This window comes from Ranitomeya imitator, chromosome 5 (genome assembly GCF_032444005.1).
Source record: "Ranitomeya imitator isolate aRanImi1 chromosome 5, aRanImi1.pri, whole genome shotgun sequence".
NCBI classification, from domain to species: domain Eukaryota; kingdom Metazoa; phylum Chordata; class Amphibia; order Anura; family Dendrobatidae; genus Ranitomeya; species Ranitomeya imitator.
The window spans coordinates 125,587,245-125,604,424 of NC_091286.1; the positions used below are offsets into that span (position 1 = coordinate 125,587,245).

The 17,180-nt window shown below is 45.4% G+C and overlaps 1 non-coding gene across 1 annotated transcript; it reads left to right on the forward strand.

Annotated features, from left to right (window-relative positions):
• The first annotated feature begins 16,881 nt into the window (after positions 1-16,881).
• On the forward strand, positions 16,882-16,964 carry TRNAL-UAA (transfer RNA leucine (anticodon UAA)). Its single transcript has one exon. It is a non-coding gene; the product is annotated as a tRNA-Leu (tRNA).
• The last annotated feature ends 216 nt before the right edge of the window (positions 16,965-17,180 follow it).

Consider the following 17,180-nt stretch of genomic DNA (forward strand, 5'->3'; position numbering starts at 1 on the left):
CTGGGCATCCTTGCTACCGTGGGCAGAGTTTGCACTTAACAATGCCGAAGCCGACTCCACCGGTCAGACTCCATTCCTCCTAAATTACGGCCAGCATCCGCGTGTTCCTGTGCCCATGCCTGTGTCTTCTGCTGACTCCAGGGTGGCAGACTGGGCTGTGGAGGCACGGGACATTTGGGACCGCACGCAGGATGCCATTCGGGCCTCCAAGGAGAGAATGAGGTCCTCCGCCGATGTTCATCGGCGCCCCGCTCCGAACTTTGCTCCTGGCGACTGGGTGTGGCTCTCCACCCGTAACATCAGGCTGCGAGTTGAGTCCACTAAGTTTGCTCCTCGCTACTTGGGTCCCTTCAAGATTCTCGAACAGGTTAATCCTGTGGTCTACTGTTTGGCTCTTCCTCCACGCTTGGGTATCACCGACACCTTTCATGTGTCCCTCTTGAAACCCGTATACATGTCCCGGTTTTCCGAGTCTTCTGCCGGGACATCGGGTTTGTCTACGGACGATTACGAGGTGAACGCTATTTTGGGGTGCAAGGTGGTACGCGGCAAAAAGTTCTATCTGGTGGATTGGAAGGGTTATGGCCCAGAGGACAGGTCATGGGAGCCTGCTGAAAGCATTCGGGCCCCACAGCTCATTGCTGCCTTCGAGCGTAGCGAGGCCCAAGGAGGGGGGGGCCATGTTAGGTCTCGAGTTCCCGCTTCTGCACAGGGGGAATCTCGAGCCATCTCCGCTGCGGTCTCCCATTCTTATCCAGCCGCAGTGGAGTCTGCTCAGCAGGGACGTCGGTCCCAGCGTCTTGCTCAGTCTCACTCTGTACAGAGAGTTACTGCTGCTTCTTCAGCTTCTGCCATTAAAGCCAGTGCTGGTCAGCAGCGAGCAGACTTCTCTGGGGCTAAGTCCTTGTCTGCACACACTGAGCATGCCCAGGGCAAGATCTCCCGTTGGAGATCGAGGGTCATGTGCTCAGGCCCTGCAGCACATTCCATTGGTCCTCTTGGCAGGTCTTGGAAGGGCAAAGTTTCTGTGGCCACTTACTGTGCTGCAACTATATAAACTGCGCATGACCGCACGGCCATGCGCTAGTGTACATTTGCTTACGTGTGTTTGTTGTGAGTGCAAGTCGTCCTTGGATACCCCTTCCCTATTGAATGTCTGTTCGCGGAAGGTGTATGGTTGCTATCTAGCGCCCGACTTATCCTACAGCACGAATCACACATTACAGCGTCCAGTTGCTGTGACCGCCAGTACGGCGCCGTGCACTTCCTCTGTGCTTTCCTTACCCAAGCCTGGGTGGTTAGTGGCGTTCATCAGTGCGGCACCGCATGCACTCTTGTGCCCTGATATTGTTGTTTGGCTTCCGTACACACCCAGTTGCGGTGTTGTGCCAGCAAGGGTCTAATCGGACTTCAATCCTAGTTGGGGTTGAGTTCGCTGACTACTTGCTCGCGCTCTATGTGCGGTACCGCGATCCTGTGACGCAACAGGATCGCTTCCTTCACGCTGGGTGAAGTTTAACCCACGTGTGTATACTTATGAGTACCGCCATATAGTCCGTCATTACTTGGCAGCAGGTTCCATCTCTGCACGGTGGACCCCGGGCTGCGAACGCACCATACTCTATCTGTGTTAGTATTTGGTGCGTTCCGCTAGCCCTAACACTGTAGATAAGCCCCCGATGTTACCTGAAAAAGGAGAAAAAGACGTTATATTATACTCACCCAGGGGCGGTCCCGCTGCTGGTCAGGTCGGATGGGTGTCTCCGGTCCGCTGCGGCGCCTCCCATCTTCTTTCCATGACGTCTTCTTCTGATCTTCAGCCACGGCTCCGGCGCAGGCGTACTTTGCTCTGCCCTCTTGAGGGCAGAGGATAGCACAGCAGTGCGCAAGCGCCGGAAAGGTCAGAGGCCCGGCGCCTGCGCACTGCAGTACTTTGTCTGCCCTCAACAGGGCAGAGCAAAGTACGCCTGCGCCGGAGTCGTGGCTGAAGATCAGAAGAGGACGTCATGGAAAGAAGATGGGAGGTGCCGCAGCGGACCGGAGACGCCCATCCGACCTGACCAGCAGCGGGACCGCCCCTGAGTAAGTATAATATAATGTCTTTTTCTCCTTTTTCAGGTAACATCGGGGGCTTATCTACAGCATTACAGAATGCTGTAGATAAGCCCCTGATGCCGGTGGGCTTACCTCACCAGCGATTTTCGGGGTGACAGGTGCCCTTTAATCCCTTTACTCTGATCCGCTATCCTCCTGGTATTTTGACCTTGGATCGTTACCTGACTAAGCCTTTGTCTCTTCTCTCTGTTTATGACATACTCTCTTAGCCATCAACCACGGACACCTTGACTATCCGACTCATGACTTGTTCATGAGAAATGACTCAGTGTCACAACCTCACATAGGTCAATGGCTACTCAGTTTTGTTTCATAATTGGGTAGTCAAAGGGTTGGACTGGGGTGTCTGGGGCCCACCAGGGGAATGGACTCTAGGGGCCCACCCTACAGCTATATGCAAATATCTGTCTATATAGTGGTGCATCGGCTGTAAAACACCGGCAACTGCTGCACATCTACTGTGTGCCCCAATAACTGGGATGTATAATTTTGGTAGTTTACATTAATGGGGTTCTTGGTTAAAACAAGTTATCACCGATCCATGGGCTCCACAGGATAGGTGATCGCTTAGGTCCGACAATTAGAAACTGCACTGATCGGAAGAATGGGGAAGTTTTATCCCTGACAGGACACTTTTATCCCAATTTTAAAATGCAGCGGCAGGTGGGATGTCTGACCGCAGCTCCATTCATTCTCTTTGGGGTTTCCAGAAAAAAACAAGTGCAGCCACAGAGTGAATGAATGGATCAGTGATCTAGTCGGACATGCCACTCCAGTCTAATGGGGATAAAAAGTTCCACATTTTGCTGAATGGGTCCAAGCAGTCAGACCCCCACCAATCAATACGTTATCACTTATCCTGTGGAGAGGTGATTACTTTTTTCCACAGGAAACCCCCTGTAAGTGCATCTCCGTCGCTGTGTACATAGCATTAAAACTCTAATGGAAATAAAGAATCTTCTCCTAATTAATATCAGAGACAACAAATGACCGCCATACACAACACAATCCACTATACCAAGACCAATAATACCACATACAGGAAGAAATACCACCACACCATGACCAGACCACATAATGACCGAATAATACTACATACAAGGGACAAATACCGCCACACCATGACCAGATCACATATTACCACCACATAGTGACCGAATAATTTGACATATTAGGGCAGCACGTTTCAGAGGTTAGCACTTCCAGTAATAATGTCCTCATCCTGGGCCCCTTTATTTAATGTACCCTCCCTGGGCCCCTATGTCCGTCCCTATGGTCACTACCTTGCCCAACTACAGAGGGGGGGATTCTTCTCACCTTCTTGCGATCCCCAGCATCCTCTTTTGGCTTCATATTCGGCGTGGTTGTTACAATGGCTGCCGACTGCAGCTGTGACAGGGCGCTCTGCTCTGTGACAGGCCGTGCGCTGACGTCACATAGCAGTAACATTGAAAGGCTGCCAGCCTATCAAAGGCTGCAGGAGTCATTTAACAAAACTGCTATGTGACTTCAACACATGGCCTGTCACAGAGCAGAGCGCCCTGTCACAGTAGCAGCCAGTATTCATCTTGATGTGCGTTGTCGCCATGGTCGGCTCCAGGTTTTCATGGGCCCCTTCAACACCCACGTAGTATATTGCCCAGCCACGTAGTATATTGCCCAGCTATGTAGTATATTGCCCAGCTGTGTAGTATATTGCGCAGCCACGTAGTATATTGCCCAGTCACGTAGTATATTGCCCAGCCACGTAGTATATTGCCCAGCCACGTAGTATATTGCCCAGTCACGTAGTATATTGCCCAGCTACATAGTATATTGCGCAGCCACGTAGTATATTGCCCAGTCACATACTATATTGCCCAGCCACGTAGTATATTGCCCAGCTACATGGTATATTGCACAGCCACATAGTATATTGCCCAGTGACGTAGTATATTGCCCAGTGACGCAGTATATTGTCCAGCCACGTAGTATATTGCGCAGCCACGTAGTATATTGCTCAGCCACGTAGTATATTGCCCAGCTACGTAGTATATTGCCCAGCCACGTAGTATATTGCCCAGTCACGTAGTATATTGCCCAGCCACGTAGTATATTGCCCAGTCACATAGTATATTGCCCAGCCACGTAGTATATAGCCCAGCTACATAGTATATTGCGCAGCCACGTAGTATATTTCCCAGTGACGTAGCATATTGCCCAGGGACGTAGTATATTGCCCAGTCACGTAGTATATTGCCCAGCCACGTAGTATATTGCCCAGCCACGTAGTATATTGCCCAGCCACGTAGTATATTGCCCAGTCACGTAGTATATTGCCCAGCCACGTAGTATATTGCCCAGCCACGTAGTATATTGCCCAGTCACGTAGTATATTGCCCAGCCACGTAGTATATTGCCCAGCTACATGATATATTGCACAGCCACATAGTATATTGCCCAGTGACGTAGTATATTGTCCAGCCACATAGTATATTGCGCAGCCACGTAGTATATTGCCCAGCCACGTAGTATATTGCCCAGCCACGTAGTATATTGCCCAGCTACGTAGTAATTGCCCAGCCATGTAGTATATTGCCCAGTCACGTAGTATATTGCCCAGCCACATAGTATATTGCCCAGTCACGTAGTATATTGCCCAGCCACGTAGTATATTGCTCAGTCACATAGTATATTGCCCAGCCATGTAGTATATAGCCCAGCTACATAGTATATTGCGCAGCCACGTAGTATATTGCCCAGTGACGTAGTATATTGTCCAGCCACGTAGTATATTGCGCAGCCACGTAGTATATTGCCCAGCGACGTAGTATATTGCCCAGCCACGTAGTATATTGCCCAGCTACGTAGTATATTGCCCAGCCACGTAGTATATTGCCCAGTCACGTAGTATATTGCCCAGCCACATAGTATATTGCCCAGTCACGTAGTATATTGCCCAGCCACGTAGTATATTGCCCAGTCACATAGTATATTGCCCAGCCACATAGTATATAGCCCAGCTACATAGTATATTGCGCAGCCACGTAGTATATTGCCCAGTGACGTAGCATATTGCCCAGGGACGTAGTATATTGCCCAGTCACGTAGTATATTGCCCAGCCACGTAGTATATTGCGCAGCCACGTAGTATATTGCCCAGTGACGTAGTATATTGGCCAGCCACATAGTATATTGCCCAGTGACGTGGTATATTGCACAGTGACGTAGTATATTGCCTTCCTCACTGTGTCACGTCACCTGATTTCCTGAGGACCCCTCCCCCACTGTGTCACCTAATTTCTTGAGGGCCCCCTGTGTGCCCCTTTGGGGCCCTTCCCCAGAGGTGAAATGGTGGGAGAGGTGACCCCACAGTAAATTAGCAGACAGTGGGGAAGGGGGACCACAGGAAATTAGAAATTTTCTATGGGGGCCCGGACCCCCACCTTGTGTCACCTTTAGATTGCAGGGGGGCCTCCCATGCCATAACTGTCTCAGTGGCTGTGTAGAACTATGCTGCAGGGTGCAGTCTGCCTCCAGGCATATTTTACTGTAAGTTACACATTACATTAGTGTACTACATTACATTAAAGGGACACTGTCACCTGAATTTGGAGGGAACAATCTTCAGCCATGGAGTCGGGGTTTTGGGGTTTTTGATTCACCCTTTCCTTACCCGCTGGCTGCATGCTGGCTGCAATATTGGATTGAAGTTGATTCTCTGTCCTCCGTAGTACATGCCTGCACAAGGCAATCTTGTGATTGTGCAGACCGTTCTCTGCAGAACACTGACTGACAGTGTCTCTGTTAGGCTAGGTTCACATTTGCGTATGTGTCTGCAGCGTATCGTCTGCATGTGCAAACGCATGCAAAAACGCATGCAAACACCCGCAAATGCATGTGTATGCAGCTTTTTTTATCTGCATGCTCTTACACATGACAAAAAAAATGCAGCGATTGCATGCGTTTGTATGCATTTTTGCATTTATGCACATACGTACATTATTTCCCAATGGGCATGGTTTATGGGTTTTCTATATATAGAGGCACTGCACAGATGGAATCCGCTTCTTTGGATGCTGGATGCTGCTGCAAGATGGATAGAGTGGAGGGCTTCAATCTGAATCTGGATTTATCATTGAAATTGGCTTTTGCTTTTGCTGTGGCTTGTGAAGAAGAAAGGAGAAGAGAAAGACTGAAAATACATCGTTGTCGCTATTGGCAACACCCCATTGTTGAACTCCGACATAGCCGTGGAGCCTACCACTCATTGTACACAGAGCTTCATGAAAACCCAGAGAAGTTTTTTTACTACACCAGGATGTCGCAACAGAGCTTCGATGACTTGCTGCAACGTGTCCGAGGATCCATCAGCAGGCAGGACAACCAACTACATAGAGCAATTCCTGCTGAGGAACGTCTGTTGGGGACATAATTTGAACAACAAACACCTGTCATTACTATTATTGTTAGAAAAGCCATGTGTGGGAATGATTTTAATTTTCTACCCCCACAACCTTTTCCTAACACTGAAGGACCGCTAATGCCGTTTGTTATGGTTGGGGATGAGGCCTTTCAAATGTGTGCCAACCTCATAAAACCGCTCTGCTTTCCTGCACTGACTGTGAGCACAGCGGCCGGAAAGCAGAGCGGTGACGTCACCGCTGTGCTTTCCGGCTGGCCGACGCTGACACAGGATGCAGGAGGAGTGCAGAGAAGCAGAGCGCCGGGAACAGACAGCTGAAGGTAAGTATGTAGTGTTTGTTTTTTTTACTTTTACGATGGTAACCAGGGTAAACATCAGGTTACTAAGCACGGCCCTGCGCTTAGTAACCCGATGTTTACCCTGGTTACCAGTGAAGACATCGCTGAATCGGCGTCACACACGCCGATTCAGCGATGTCTGCAGGGAGTCCAGCGACGAAATAAAATTCTGGACTTTCTGCAGTGACCAACGACATCACAGCAGGGGCCTGATCGCTGCTGCGTGTCAAACACAACGATATCGCTAGCCAGGACGCTGCAACGTCATGGATTGCTAGCGATATCGTTGTGAAGTTGTTTAGTGTGAAGGTACCTTTAAAAACACAAAACAAACATCAGATACACATATAATCAATGATTTCCAACACCTGTCCACTTAGCCTACATATCGCATAAAAATTATAGCATGTGTCATAATTTAATACTATGTTTACTATTGCATTGGCAAATCAACATATTGCATTCCTATTTCCATAGAGATCTTCCACCAATCCACAGGGTCATATGTTAATTATCCCAGCCTGTCATAGATTCTATACCAATGATGTTACTTATAGACAAATGTGCCAAAAAGATCAAATCACCAATCCCAAATTCCTTCACATCCCGGCGCTTTTACACCTCCCAATAGGGTCAATCCTACCAAGACTTAGTCATGCATTCGTCATCCAGCTGAGCCCCCGGAAAGCCTGTCCGACCGCAAGCCACGCTGGAGCCGCCTCACCTGCGATCATGCGCACAGCGCCATTAGAAGCGCCACTGTCACATGATCGGGACAGGGACCCATCACACAGCGCCACACGCCCACAACACACGTCATCAGCCCCACGTGACCGCAGCCAAGCAGGATCACCCCGGATACCCAGCCAAACTACGCTGCCACAATCAAGTCAATGCATAAAGGTAACTGCAGGGAAAATTAACTCTCTAGACAGAAATCAATCTTAATCCGCCCAGTAACCCAAATATACATTAAAGGGACCAATTATATTCCCTTAATAAGGAAAAAAGCCTCATCTTCAATCCTTATTTATCCAAAACATGAAAAAATATAAAAAAAAAATATATACTGTATATAGGTATACAGTAAACAGACAGTCGGAAGGCAAGGGAAGAAAAAAGCGATATTGGCGCATCCATGACACGCTCAAATCCCCAGTGTTTAACATCCTCCAATGTTTCTTTCCCAAGTCCGCCGACTGTTTCACCATATACCTAAAAAAGAAAAAGAAAAAAACACAAGAAAAAAATTAAAAAAAGACTAATTATGTAAATTATATATCTGAACAACTAAAAAATAAAAATAAAAAACACCCAATAATGAAACCCAAAAACAAAGGCACAGGTAATCAATTCAAGACAAGAGCACCTGTAGATTAAAGTCCAAATTTAGACCCTTAGGTTGTTAAGATCCCAATTCATAAATCCATCTCATTTCCTTCTCTTTTAATATCTGTAGTCGGTCACCCCCTCTTCTTAATGTTGGAACACTGTCAATGATCCTAAATCTTAATTGGTTTACCAAATGTCTGTTCTCAATAAAGTGTTTTGGAACCGGCAGCTCCGTAAGTCCTGTCCTTATTGTACTCTTGTGCTTACTGATACGAGCCCTAACTTCCATAGTGGTCTCACCTACCTATGTCAAACCACAAGGGCACACAATCATATATACTACATAACTTGATGCACAAATGTATCTTTCCTTCAAAAATTTTTTTTTGCCAGTATGGGGATGATAAAAAAATCCCCCTTTCAACATATTATTACAACAGGCACAGCCCAGACAGGGAAAATTTCCATGTCAGGCTGTACTCAAAGTTTGTTGGATAGAGGTCTTGGACGTCCCAATGTCAGATTTAACCAACTTATCTCTCAGATTTCGTCCCGTTTTGTATGACATCATAAGATACAACCCAAACTCAGGAACGGACGGCAAGCCCCGTTGTAATAAAGTCCAGTGTTTTTTTAGGATCCTACTGATCTGATTGCTTACTGGACTATATGTTGATACAAGTGGTATACGTTTACATACTTGTTTCTTAGAATCCTTTTTACGAATGTCTTCACGTGAGAGATTCAAAGCCCTCTCCTTATATCTGCCTACTTCTTTCTTGGGGTACCCTCTTGAAATGAACTTCAAACACATCTCATCTAACCTTTGATCTATCCTATCCTCGTCGGACACTATCCTCCGAACCCTCAACAACTAACTCCACGGTAATGAACTTACCATCCTGCTGGGGTGATTGCTATCAAACAACAATAGACCATTTCTATCAGTGTCCTTTACATAAATATCAGTTTTCAATCTATCCCCACCTTTGTAGACCAAGGCATCCAAAAATTGTATCTGGGACCTTGAGTGTGTCAAAGTGAATTGTAACTCAGGAAATATTTGATTCAAATCAGTCTGAAAATTACAAAGCTCTTCAAAGCTACCCTCCCAGATGAGAAAAATATCATCTATATAGCGCTATATATCCTGAGTTACAATTCACTTTGACACACTCAAAGTACAGGCCGACATGGAAATTTTCCCTGTCAATAGATAATAACAAATCACTTGCCACTCAGAGGTTCTTTTGCAAGATGAAATTGAACATTTCGTTTATTTATGCATCCAGTTCAAAGATTTAAACGTTTTCGGTCTAATCACAAGATCTTCATCAGAAACATCTTTAACAAAACTAAAAATATATGCAAAATTACATGGAGATTTAGCAAAAAGAATCAAATGATGCACAATCAGAATAACACATGAAAATATAATAAATTCTGTTCAAGAACAAGTACATCACATGCTATATAGAAGGTGACAACTGTGGCGGTCAGAACAGATCCAGACTGGTGCTCCAAGAGTCGTGGAACTTTCAATCATAGGAAGCTATAAGCTGTGAGCGTGGATAAGGAAATGAAAAAATGAGATGTAAAACATGATATGGATCTTAAGCCCTGTAGAAGGACTACAGTTGTGAAATGCAGCCTAAATGCCCCGAAGGATACTGAGTAAGAGGATTGCCAGGGCGCTCGGCCATAGCGCTAGGAGCGAGAGTGCAGAGTGAAAACCTATAATAGAGATGTGACATCATGAATTATTAAGCGCCAATGCCGATCCCGGGTATCGAGCTGCAAAGAAACGTGTCAGCACGTGACCACAATCAATATAAACAGAGAAGCCACCACATAAGTAAACACCATATAAATAAAAGGATGTCATTATAAGATGAAGAGTTCTACTGCTGAAATGTGGATCATAATGCATGCACCAGACATAGCACTATAAAAGGTACCTGGAAGCAACTAGCACGGTATACTGGCCTAGAAGGCCTGCGCATAAATGTACCCGGGAAATTACACCTGGGGAATATGAAGAGGGGAGGAAAGGAAAATTATAAATATGAACAGGGGGAGGTGTGCTGGATGCCATACGAAACGATAAACAGATTAGGTGTACTCCTAATTACCTCTAGGGTCCTGGAGAATATACTTGAGGTAAGGCGCAGAGGCAGGGCAAGGAATTGCAGGGAGAGATGGCGCTGAGAAGACAAGTGCACATGGGGACGGTGCCCTCAATATCGTGCAATGAGGCAAAGTCTATCATGCATACTCCCTCTGTTTTACCTGATATCTCCAGGTCCGTGGCGCTGAGCTGCAGAGGAGATGGTGATCCCGGGGGCCGCTGTGTGACAGAGGTACTTCCGGGTATAAATGCGCCCTGGGAGAGGGTCGTGTGACCTGCTGCGTCATCGCGGTCACGTGATCGCGGCTGCAGTAGCCGCGCCTGTGCAGACCTAACTCTGTGCTGAAGATCAGGGAATGACTGAATGCCTGAAGCATGCGCTGAGACTAAGTTGGGAGGTGCTTAAAGTACCGTAGAGGGCAGAGGGCCTGACTGCAGAGAACTGGGCAGTGCTATACTATAAGATGACTATAACAATAAAAGCGTGGGCACAGATGGTGTGAGGGTGGCAGTAATGCACATGTATGAGAGAAATAAAGAAAATCTCCATAGAGAGTACAGCGCATGAATACTCTACCATGTGAAGTGCCACCAGTGCCCTGTGCGTGACGTGACATTAACGATTCTAAAAGAGAACAACAAACAACATAATTAGGTAAAAACGCAAAATATCCTGATGAGCAAAATATTACATATCACATTAAACAAGAGCTTCACATTTATGCAGGCAATAGGTTATAAAAAAGCTGAAACATCATAATCCCTATTTAATCCCTTTGGCTCTAGGGTCTGTAAAGTAAAAATCCAGAACGCTTCCCTTCTTTTAAGCATTTTGATGCGATTCGGGCCTTTCCTCAGGGGGTCTATCTGCTCAAGAACCTGGAAACAGAGCTGGGAGATGTTATGGTTTTTTTCAAGAAAGTGGCGTGGAAGGGGGAGGTGGGTCTTTTTCCATCGGATGGTGGATTTATGTTGGGAACCGAACAGCTTGCGTGGTTTCCCCCACATAGGCCAAGCCACATGGGCATTTGATCAAGTAGATAACGAATGAGGATTCGCATGTGTAAAAAAGATCTAGTTAAAAAAGATCTAGTGTCAGTTCCAGAGGATAGATTATCTTACAATTTGACCTCTTTGGAGAATAGGTCTATTCAGGAATTACGTAGCCTAAAGCAGGTGGTAATTAAACCTGCAGATAAGGGGGGAAATGTTGTGATCTGGTCTTGCACTATGTACGAGCGTGAGGCGTTTCGACAGCTTCATAATAAGAAATGCTACAAGAGATTAGATGGCAATCCACTGGTTCCATTTAAGATGGAGCTAGATGCCATATTACAACAAGCATATCAAGAAGGTATTTTCACAGGTAGAATGTTGGAGGGGTTGGTCACCGACACACCCGTAGTTCCAACATTCTACCTGTTACCCAAAATACATAGGGATATGACTAACCCACCGGGTCGCCCTATCGTCTCGGGGATTGGGGGCATTAGTGAGGTCATTTGCCGCTTCATTGATTTCTATCTCCAGCGCTGTGTAGAAAACCTGCCATCATTTATAAAGGACACCACAGACATTTTGACACGTTTGAATAACATACAATTAATTGGAACAGGACATGTTCCTAGTGGTTTGTAACGTTGAGTCACTTTATACATCGATATGTCATGACCATGGGATCACGGCATCGAGGTCCTTCCTAGAGATGACAAATTTGGATGATTTTTTGGTGGGATTTATTTTAGACCTTTTAAAATTTGTTTTGACGCATCATTTTTTCACATTTAAGGACAGATTTTTCCTACAGCTCCAGGGAATAGCGATGGGGGCGACTTGTGCGCCCTCATACACTAACCTGTTCCTGGGGCTGTGGGAGAAAGAGGTGGTCTATGAAATGGGGGACTTCTCTGCCGTGGTCTCATGGTCCAGATATATCGATGATATATTGTTTATATGGCAGGGTTCAGAGACATCACTGATTTCTTTTATTAATCAATTAAATGACAATCAGTACAATAGCAAACTTACCTACAAATATAGTAAAAGGGAAGTGGAATTCCTTGATGTCTTGATACAGACATATATCAATGGCTATCTTACAACTGATGTTTTTTGCAAGAGCACTGCGGTAAATGCCTTTCTTCATGCCGCCTCAGCACATCACCCTCAGACGACAAGGGCGATACCGGTGGGACAATTTCTACGCATGAGGCGTATTTGTTCTGATGAGGGCATGTTTCAGAATCAGGCAGGGATCCTTACTAGGCATCTACAACAACGAGGATACAACCACAAATGTATACGGAAAGGTTATAGGAGAGCTACTAGTACACAGAGATGTGAACTTTTAGCAAAAAGGAAGAAATTACAACAACTGGAAGAACCAATAAGACTCATCACGACATTTAATTCTAGATGGACAAACATAATGGACATTTTGAGGAAAAACTGGCCCATTTTGCGAGCAGATGAGGATTTAAGCAGATATTTGCCCGAGAATCCCTCTGTGACTTGGAGGCGCTCAAAGAATCTCAAGGATTTGTTGATACGCAGCCATTATGTGGCACCGCAGAAGTCCCATTCTTCTGAACAAGTGGGCCCAACATGATGGTGTTTTAAATGTGGCGACTGCTCTGCGTGTCAATATATTGAAAGATCATTCACATTTGATAGCAGTGACGCCACCAAGACATATAAAATTACACACCATATCTTGTGTACTACGGATATGGTTGTGTATTATGCTTATTGACCATGCAAACTAATATATGTCGGGATGACAACTAGACAATTGAAAGTCAGGACCTTGGAACATGCTAGGGATATAAGGAATGCAGCAACGGTCCATGACCCTTCAATCCTGAAAACCATACCGAGACATTTTCGTACCCACCACAACAGTAATCCAAAAGTGCTCAGGGTTAAGGGTATAGACAGGGTTCAAATGGAGATTCGGGGTGGAAACTATAAAAAGGAACTATTGAAAAGGGAAACGAAATGGATAGTCTGCCTCGACACAGTCACTCCAAAAGGCCTTAACGAGACATTAAGCTTCAAGCCCTTTCTTTAATGAGTAGGCACGAATTTTATGTGTTTTTAACTTAATGGTTGTTGTGTGCTTTTTGTAATATGTGTTTCTCATTTTACTTTCATGATTTAGCTCTGTTTAATGATGCAACATATGTTACAATATATGTATGGGTTGGGACTTTGGGAGGCTGACGGTGGGGTACATGTTTTATGTATCCATATTTTTTGTCAGATGTGAATCTGTGCCGGGTTTGCAATGCTCATTTCTGCCCTTGGTACATTGTAATCGCACTCTTTAATATGTAATGACCTTTTGAGTGATTAGTATTCTAATATGATTCGGGATGTGCAGTTCGCAATTACTGGGCACAGATGATTGATACAATACCTCTTCAATTTCCTTGTTCCGTGGACCCCTTCTCTTTACCTAAGCCTGAGCACGCACCGCGCATGCACTGCCTCGCGTGGTGGAGGGAGGTGCTCAGTATGGGTGATGCATCGCCATGGTCGCGGGTCTGGTCATGTGACCGGGCCAGGTGACGTGATGACGTGCACTTTGAGCGCCGCTCTCCTCGGCGCGTCGCAAAATGGCGGGGGCGCGCCGTACATGGCTGTAAGTAATTAGATCAGATATCATCATTATATAAAAGGGTCACACAAGTCGCTTGCTCACCTTCTGACGAAGCCACGGATGTGGTGAAACGCGCGTCGAGATGCAGTAATTTCTGGATCACACTGAGGACACCATAACTGCAGGTACAACATGATTGCTATTATAACCGGACTGTCTTATGGGATTTATAAGGATATAGGCTATAGGGTGGAGTGCAATGATCGTGGTTACTGTTAATTTATATATTTTGAGTGAGTTTCTTTAGGATTTGCACATATGCACTTTCATCCCTTTGATACTAGCACCTGTTACCCATGGATTGGCTGGATAGATATACGGCTGTGAGCAATCTATAATATTTGAGTATGGTTACATGGCCTTTAGTTTTGTGATCCAGTATTCTCTTTCTCTGCTAAAACCTCTGTACAGATGGATAAAACCATCTGAATTGTACTCTTTTCACTATATGTGCTTAAAACAAAAAGGTTTTTTGTTGTAATGTAATAATTTTATGAAGATAAATTAATAAATATTGTTATACTGGGAATCGCTCCTTCAGTTGTCTCTCTATTGGCATATATCCACCACGTACTTGGCCCGCACATGTTTCCACATATTTGTGGTATTGAGGTTGCTGACACGTTTCCCTCTTTTGACTTTCTGATGACACAGCTTGCATTTGACAAAGCAAATGTCATCTGCAACTGTGTCAAAAAAGGACCAGGAACTGCAAGTCTTGGGAGCGCCCGTTTTGGAAGAGGCATGCTCCTAATAAGTGCCGAAGTGGAGGCTACAGGCAACGCAGTCTTCCCCCTCCCTCTCCCTCTTTTGGGCCGTTTGGGGAATCTCTTCCTCAGAGCTGCTCCCACCACCTTCCGGTACCTCACGCCATGATGGGTCAAGGACCTCATCATCTACACTACCCTCTTCCAACAACTGCTTCTCCTTGGTAGTCTCGGCAGCACAGTACGCACCAGAAAGTGGCACCTGAGTCTCATCATCAGATGCGTAGTGAGGTGTAGTGACCGTAGGCACTGGCCCACCCGCCTCTTCAGATTCAAAGAGAAGAGCTGTTGTGCATCACTGCATACTACCTCTTCAGATTCTAGAATGCTGCTTGGCTGGCCCCCTATTTCCAAGCCAAGAGATTCAGAGAACAGAAATAGAGATGGTTCCTGTAAAGGGCTCTCTGACTGCCTGGGCAATTTGGCAGGTGGTGAAGAGACAGATGGGTGCTCTTCAGTGCTCTGTGCCTGAGATGATGTGGCACTAATTGAAGTCAATGCGTTAGCTGCCATCCATCCAACAACGGCTTCAATTTGTTCGTCCCGCAGCAGCGGGGTACGGCGAGCTCCTACAAAGCTGCGCATGAAGGACTGTTCCCTGCTAAAACTGGGGGATAATGAGTCACCAGTGCCCACAGCAGGCACAGAATCCCCACGTCCTCTCCCTGCTCCACGCCCATGACCACGTGCCTTACTCCCTGCCTTTTTCATCTTGGTAGACTGATAAAGATAGGCAGAAAAGTACTAAGGGCTTAGTGTGCTTATTCCTGAACAGCTGCTAACAGGTATAAGAAACACTAATTTTATAAAGTGTGGACTAGACTTTAATATGAGCTAATGTGGCCTACACAACTGTAAAGTGGAGTGTTTGGTGAATCTTAATAACTTTTATGTTTTTTGCGCACAACAGACTACAGCGTGAGCTGAAGTCACACAGAGACCTTGCAGACAGCGGTGAACGGCACTGAAAGGCCTAAAAAAGCTCCTCTATGTTCTCCTATATAGTGTTTTTCCACAATCTAGCAGGATACGGATGGAAACCCACTAATAGGATAAATCAGATTCAGGACAAAATGTGCAGCAGGAAGCACTAATTGAAAAATGGGACAATGGAACAGTATGAGGCAGTGACGCCACTGAGCTGTCTACAATCGACTGTGGCTGCAGAACAGACTACAGAATGAGCTGCACTCACACACACAGAGACCTTGCAGACAGCCGTGAACAGGGCAAGGCAAAAACAAGGTTCTCACACAGCGGTTGCTAAATTAGCCTGGGTAAAGCAAAGTGAAGTAAATCGCTATCTCAAACTGGCCCTCAGTCAGAACACAGCGTCCTGTCCCTAACTGAATTCACAGCAGAGTGAACCCAAAATGGCGGCGGCGACTTTTATAGTGCATCATAACATCATTTCAGCCAATCACAGCCATGCCAGTAGTTACATGACTAACATGCATAACAGGATGTGCTCACACTTCTTATGATTCCTCATTGGCTGAATTAAAATAAACTGGCTCATTGAATTATGGGAACTTCCGATTCTGGTATCCGATATCGAGAAAGTATCGGAGCTCAGTATCGGAATTCCGATACCACGAATATCGGCCGATACCCGATACTTGCAGTATCGGAATGCTCAACACTAAGTGAAACATAAATATCTGACAAAATATAAAAAATCTTAACATAGTCAATATCTTTGTAACTCCGAACATCTTAAAAAAAAAATTAATTCTTGCTATTCCATTTGATTGGGCTAAACCTCTATGCCTTTAATGTCTCCTCCACCCCCCCCAATACATCCTACATTATTCTTAGTTGTTTTCCTTCACGTAGAATTAACCTACAAGGAAAGAAAGGGTTTATTTTAATTTCGATATTTTTGTCCCATTGACTTGCATTGGTATCGGGTATCGGTATCGGCGATATCCGATATTTTTGGGATATCGGCCGATCCAATCCGATACCGATATTTCCGAATATCGGAAGGTATCGCTCAACACTAGTTCCCAGTAAAAGTCTGTGTACTGCTCTTGATAAGTGTCTTAAAAAAAACTGTTAGTGCAAACTTCGTAAGAGAGCACACATTCAATAAACACTAGCTGTCTACAAAATCCAAAACTTCATGTACATTCACCAGGATGGCCGAGTGGTTAAGGCGTTGGACTTAAAATCCAATGGATGTGTATCCTTGTGGGTTTGAACCCCACTCCTGGTATGCGTTTTACACTTGAAATTCTACAAGATTTCTGAAAGAGGAGTAATGTTTCAGCAAAAGAAATGTTCTTGATGCCCGACAGCACAGTATTAACCCTTCAATATACCTGACTATGACCCTTTTATGTTTATTTTTTCCATTATGAGATGAATCTCTAGTACATTAGAGCATGATATTACAGTAAGTTCCAAACTTAAAAATTAAGGGGATTCGAAC